Source organism: Mytilus galloprovincialis, chromosome 7, assembly GCF_965363235.1.
Source record: "Mytilus galloprovincialis chromosome 7, xbMytGall1.hap1.1, whole genome shotgun sequence".
In the NCBI taxonomy this organism is placed as follows: Eukaryota; Metazoa; Mollusca; class Bivalvia; order Mytilida; family Mytilidae; genus Mytilus; species Mytilus galloprovincialis.
In genome coordinates this window covers 14,262,247-14,269,679 of record NC_134844.1, presented here as the reverse complement: position 1 = coordinate 14,269,679, position 7,433 = coordinate 14,262,247, and the positions used below count along the sequence as shown (strand labels likewise).

The 7,433-nt window shown below is 33.1% G+C and overlaps 1 long non-coding RNA gene across 1 annotated transcript; it reads right to left on the bottom strand.

The window, feature by feature from the left end:
- Positions 1-3,555: 3,555 nt before the first annotated feature.
- Positions 3,556-5,612, bottom strand: LOC143082374 (uncharacterized). Its single transcript, XR_012980370.1, has 2 exons — positions 5,516-5,612; positions 3,556-3,771 (listed from the first exon to the last, which is right to left on the bottom strand). It is a non-coding gene; the product is annotated as an uncharacterized LOC143082374 (long non-coding RNA).
- Positions 5,613-7,433: the final 1,821 nt, after the last annotated feature.

Genomic DNA, 7,433 nt, shown 5'->3' with positions numbered 1-7,433 from the left:
ACAGCATAACATCACAACATAGAAAAACACACGAGAAAACGAAATTCAAACGAGAAAAGAAACGGGCAAATTTATAGGCTCTTGTCTTGCGACAGGCACATGCATACTGAATAAGACGGGGGTTGAACATGTTAGCGGTGTCTCCACCATCTCCCTAAACTGGGGAAATGCTTATTTCCACATAAAAAAAAATTGATATTTGGTAGCGTCACTTTTACCGTTCATGATGAGTTATCATGTTCCTTTTAAAACATAGAAAATGCTAAATTTTTCGTTTTAGTTCTTTTTAAGTTTGACTCAATCAAATATGTTATAAACCTTATACGTAATGCTTATTACCCCATCACACAGATATATCAATTTCGATATTGGGTGGTGTTACTGTTCATGAGTTATTAGATATAAGAAGTTGGTACGAGTGCTCATGATACAAATATCAACACGGAGCCTTAAGATAGGAAAAATGCTAAATCTGTTGTTTCTGTTCTTTAACTTTAAAATTGAGAAAGGACATGGGGAATAAGTCAAAGCGACAACAACCCGACCATAAAGCAGACAACAGAAGAAGGCCACCAATGGGTCTTCAATGTAGCGAGAACTCCCGAACCCGTAGGCGTCCTTCAACTGGCCCCTTAAAAAATATGTATACTAGTACAGTTGGTTTTTTTTTAGTTTGCCTCAACCAAATATTTTGAAACTTATACACAATGCTTATAGTCATCAAAATAGTAAAAAATACGTGAATCCTGCATCTATATGTGGAAGTTTACTTGTGGTTTTTTTCACAAGGAGGGGCATCTGTGGCTCATAGACATATTGTACATCTATTTCAGTAAATAGTTTATTTACTTCCTTTGGATTCTACTTCTATTAGAATTAACTTGCATATTTTTTTAGGATTGCGGTGCAGTTTGGTAACAGACAGTGACCAGCATAACGAAGTGTTTCACTAGATTGAGCTCTATGTCTAAGTGTACTTTAAAGGTTCTTTGCACTGAGTTCAGTTTATTGATATGCGTATACCTTCTGTGAAACATTTTCTTTGAAACATTTTGAAATATCTATCACAACTGGCAGCACAATTTTTCACGGCAATTAAAAGATTTAGTTTTTATTTGATTAAAACATTCTTTAATTCAAAAATTGAGAATGGAAATGGTGAATTTGTTAAAGAGATAGTAACATGACAAAAGAGCAAAAAGCAGTCGAAGGCCACCAATGGGTTTTTAACAAAGGGAGAAAATTCCTCGTCCGCCGGCGGACTTCAGATGGCCCCTAACAGTGGGAAAGCCAGTGACATTGAAGAGCTACTTCCGGTAGTCCCGCGGGAAAGGGGACATAATCTAAAAATTTTGAGGTGGCGCTGTAACCAGCGTGTAAACAAAAACGTAGCCTGTGCTTCAGACAATAAATCTATTAAAACAACTTATCATCCATCAGTATTTGAGTTTAATTTTTCATTAGAATAGATTTTGTCACACGACTGCCAAATTCGGTATTCAAATAAGTGCTCCGTTATTGAAATATGATAATCCAAAAGACTACCTCCGTTGATTTCCAAAAAACCGCGGGTAATCCCCACGACTACAAACAACTGACACAAATGCATCCTAAAGCTTTTCATTGGTCGAGATATAAATAAATGTGACCTAGAAACATATGGGCACATGACTATGTACAGGATTCCCCGTCACTCTGAGTCTTGTTTACATAATAAATACTTCAACCGGAGGTCAAAATTCAACATTTTTCAGACGTTTTGGGAGTTATTTCGGTGCAAAATCAAGCAAATTATGTCATATTTTACAGATTTTAAGCACAAAATTGATTGAGACAACGAAGGGTGATGATGTTTTCAGGATTTTAAATATATTTTTCTTAAAACGTTGAGTGGTTGAAGGCTTTACAACGTCATTTGTTGATGTTTACGATTTGCTCAAACTCCTCGTATCACATTTTCTGTAGTTATTTAATTATGCTGCTGATGTATAACATATTTATGGGCGAGATTTATGTATTACATTGAAACTGATTTAATCTATGAACGAATTTGTCCATATAAATAACTTCCATTGTCTGGAAGTAGACCTACCCCCCTTTTTTCAAAAAAATAAAATTCAATTAGTCAAAAGTTGTTGTCTGAATAAGCATGCAAAAGTGCAAAGTGTAAGCACTCAGCTAGTCTTTGTTTTAAGCCAATTTTTAGGGTAATGGTTACAGTCATTCTTTGATTCTGTAAATTATTATAAATCTGAAATGTTTCAACTTGTCAATTTTAAAAAGTACATGTACCAATCAACAAGAATTGCCTGCCTAAACACTCACACATGTTTATAAATGTCTGTCCTTATTATGCGTATCAAGCAACCTGATGTACACTGTGACTAACTATTCATGTTTGAGTGTTTCTGGGCCCTGGGGCATATTTAACTCTTGAGAACTTGAGATTAACATTCAATAGGAATGCCCAATGCCTAGTACATCAAATTCTTAATACATGTTAGAGCTACATGTATATGACCATTTAAAGCATTAACAAAATGCTATATCACTTCCAAGGTCTGGTATATGAATGTCTCACTCTGATTTTGGTGATCCTGTTTTGTTGCATTGATATAACTGCTTGACCCATATTTTTATTTTACACCAGTTTACAAGAAAACAAATCTTGGACACAGGATCTATTCTTTATTAAGAATCATACCATTCCTATATCCTTGTGCTGATTTTTCTGCAATAGAATACCTTTTCACATATTTTACTCCATTCTAAAAGCACACAATTGCAATAATTTGCAAAATCATGTGTTTACATATCTAGGAAAAGGGTACATAGACATCTCATTCATAATACTACACAAGGAGCAGGATCTGCTTATTCTTCCAGAGCACATGAGATCAATTATATGTTGTGGGTTCAAGTTGATCAGTTTTCTTTTTTCTAATTTGTATATTAGTTTAAACTTTTCATCAAAAAGTCTGAAAAAAGAGATATGTATCTACTGAAAATGATTTATTTAGGTGCAGGGGTTGCCACACTTTGAAATCTACATGGAAGCAAAACAGTGAAAAGTCATGTCATGATAGGCTACTTGAGAGACCTCACTATGTCTAGGAGAAGTGAACAATTCTAGAAACTTTCCATTTAAGTCATTCAAACCTTATAAAGAATAAAAGACCATCATTTTGACTTTTTATATCTTTTTTTTTCTTATGTATCAAATACTACAGTACATACATGTATATTTCTGATACCAGTGACAGATCCAGAACTTTTTCTTTTATTTTTTTTGGGGGGGGGGGGTAAGGGGTTGCTGCTGCTGACTAACTTAGGAGGGACCCGCTCCAGTGATTCCCGATTTAATCAACCAATTTTTTCCTATGAAAGGGGGGCCCTATGAGAATGCTAGCTTTGCATCAATGAATCTCAGGTTTTTCAATGACATTAAGTAATATTGTATTGCAACAGTATAGTGTCTCATGTACATTTACCCCACGTTATCAATATAAAATGGTGGAGTGTTTCACATTGTATGTATATTTGAAAATATAAAAATGTTTAGAAATAAAAGTTTATTAAATGATGAATAAATACAAAGTCATAAAAATAATGTTAAAATGAAAAATATGTAAAAAGTATTTTAAACATTTAAGGAGAACTATTGTTAAAATTAAAAAGTTTTTTTAAAGTAAAATCAAGTCAAATAGTCCTCTGTCCCATACATGTAAATCCTCAATATAGAAATCCTGCTCTTCTTATTCCTATTGTTATCTGAAAATATATAATTTATGCAGATGATATTATCAAATGAATATAATTGCAAACTTCTCTAGATTTTCTATATGATCGGTAAATTATAATATATTTTAATTGTCTATAGACAAAAACATGATCTTCTGAGGTCCCAATTAAAAAAAAAATGTTGAAAGGAAATACTGGAATCCGAAGGATCAATCTCGAAATCCTGAGCTATAAAATTACCAAATCCAGACGTCCCGAAAAAGGTTCTCTAGAAAAGGTAATACTTATACACACCAACAGATGTTTGGAAAAAATTTCTACTTATAAATTCATTTACTTAGTATTTAAAATTCATCACCCTAATAACATATCAACCTTTTTAAAAGATATAAATAATGTTTTAATAAAGTATAACGTAATATGCAACATTAAATTATCTTACAGGTATCTGTTATTTAAAAGATAACTTTTCATTCAATCATTCATATCTTTAATTCTTCATACCAGTAATTGATAATAAATGTATCCAACGCCAATAAAACCTGGCCACAACACCAAGCCAATACTGAAGGTGGCAATAAAATTCAACAATAAATCACATAATTTTTTTTTTAGCATGGAAGGAGGGACAGAATTTATACTTTCCTACTGGTGAATATTTCATATACCTGAAACCTTTTAAAAGATATTTTACATGCCCATATGCACTATTCAGCAAAAATAATAGTACTGTTGTTCACATAGACAAGGGTCTGGATGGGGTGTTCTGCATTTCTTTATCATTTAATCTTTTAGGTCATTGGTCTCTATTTTTTTTTTATACTTTTTGTCCATAATTTCTTTTTCCTCAATATATAAATTAGCACATCAATACTGTAAATTCAGAAATTATTGCGAGGTTTTTATTATTGCGAAAAATGCGACAGAGTTGTAAACGCAATAATTAAAACTTGCATTTTGTAATATTTTAACTGAATTAAGCATGACTTTTCTCAAAATCGTATAAATTAAAATTGCATTCAAGTTTAAAATGACAAAATCGCAATAATAAGTGCACGCAATAATTTCTGAATTTACAGTAGTTCAAAATGATTATGACCAGACCTAAGGCTTGCTGCTAAGAATATTAAGATTTTTTTCTGGGATGCATAGGAAGTCGTCCCAGAAAAAAAGTAGTCTTGTCAGACTTCATAATAATTTGGACTAGCATGTCATTTGCTCTATTTTTTACTTATTTTATGGTAAATTTTCTCTATTCTTGTTCCTATAGTAATAATTCTCTAATTCTTTATACGTTTTAATAATCATAGTTCCCAGTAACAGATCCAGGGATAGGGTTCCAGGGATTGGAATCTCCCTTTTTGGGGATGATCAATGCATTTGAATGGGGACATATAGTTGGAACCCCCCTTTGTCCTGGGGTAGTTATTTTTTTCATATATTTTTATTTTGTTTGTTTTTTGTGTTTTTTGTCACACTTTTTGGGTTCAAAAATAAAAATATTCACCTTTTTACTATTCGAGACAACCAAACAAATCAGCACATATGCATTACAAAACTGCAAAACTTTAATTAAAATTTAAATGCTAACATTGACCTGCCAAAATTGAAGTTTTATTCAAATTGAAGTCTCACGCTGGAAAAGGGGCGTTTATTTACATGTGGTCTACGGAAATTTACTGGATTTAAGAATCGAAAAGAGGCAAACATGTAGCCATAACCCGATCAGATCAATAAATTATGTTATGGATAGTATTAATATCTTTCTACTAACCATTAAAAGTAATAATACTAGGATTTCGTGAGCTCAGAAACCTTAATCTGTTGAAAAATGGCGTCGATTTGTGTGCTCTCTTTTCGCAGCCTCAGTTACAATTTGACACGAAGTGATGGGTATTTATGCAAATATTTAGGGACTCCTATCATCATAGATACTATTTTTGGTCATTTTATATTTAAATAGCCAATAGGATGCAAATGTGTCAGTTATTTTCAGAAGGGGAAAACACCCGCCATATTTTTATCTCCCAAATTAACAACGTCACTTGCCACTTTCAGATGTTCGTTTCTTGTAAAATAAAATCTTCTAAGAAGAAAAAATAGCATGGTCACCTGTAAAACTTACCTATATAACTTATTGATGATGAAATGACACAAGTTTAATTGTCTTTAATGATAAATTTCTCGAAAAATCACACGTACACGATGTAAACAAATTGCCGCGATGGCGCGATACTGTCGCCCTCTATGAAAAATCGCGATTGTCGCCCTTGATTTTCTGGCCTTTACGTCATATGGAAGCAGGCGCAGAATCGATCCGTGGCTTTCCCACTGTAAACAAAATGTGTACTCGTTAAAACTCCAATACATAAAACCGAACTTACAATTAAAAACATACAAGACTAACATAAACCAGAGATTCCTGACTTTGTCAAGGTAATCATACCAAGATGCACACCCAATATGCGTAGGTCAAGAGTCAAAAAGTCATAGACTGGTCAAAAGTTCCATGATAAAAAGAAACACAAAGCAGATGTTGAGGACAGGGTCATCGTGGTACACAAAACTAACAAATATATCTATATATCTAATATAGATATAAGAATATGTGGTATGAGTGCAATCAGACAATTCTCCATATAATTCAAACAACAAGTTGTACAATTAGGGCAAAGGTCAAGCTCATATGAAGTTTCTCGTGCCACAACACTCACCATCTTATGACAATACATCTTCATGCTACATATTCAGAAGCAAGGTCAATTAAGAATTATACTTTTATGTCAGGGTAATATACCAAGGAACACACTGTATCATGATGACACCCAAAGTGCATAAGTCAAGAGTAGAAAAGTTATAGTCTGGTCAAGAGTTCCATGTCGAAAAATACACAAAGCAGTCCTTCACGAAAGTTCATCACAGTACACGTAACAATGTCTTATGTCATGATGCACTACATATGCCAAATACAGAAAATATGGGCCAGGGACAGCAACAGAAGACATATAACTAAACTTAATGGAACAGTACTTGTATTGCAGGTCACTAAAAATGCCTTCAACATAGAACATAAACTCTCGCAACACTTCAAAGTTAAAACCGTCTTTCACAAAAGTTTGAGCAGGATTCTTTGCAACGATTATCTTACCACTGTTAATTGAAAATCGGGTCGTGCAGTTATGTCAATAAATTAAAACGGTAAGATAAGAAATGAAAACACTTAAAACTAGGGTTTACCATTAATTTCTAACCTTACCATGTGATAGCACTATGTTAAACTGATAGAAACACATGATGCAGTCATGAAATTGAATATTTACAATAGTACGACCAGAACAATACAAGACAGAGTTGGAAACAAATGAAAGTAACTATACATACGAATTTTTAATCACAATGCACAAATAAGGAACCGTAGTTTTCTTTCAATTTATTCATTTAAAATGTACGTTCACGTTAAACAATGGAAATTAACACTGTATGTTTAGAATGAAATTCAAAACAGTGTGATTTTCTCTTTTCAGAAACCAAAAACAGGGGTTATGCCCCTTTACAGAAAGGTCAAATCTCTTCGGTCAAATGTAACAAAGTTGCGCATTAATGACCCAAACATTTTCCACTATACAACACTTCTGAAAGTATTATGGTTGCTGAGATTATCCCCTAACAAGGTGTTAGGTCAAAGGTCAAGG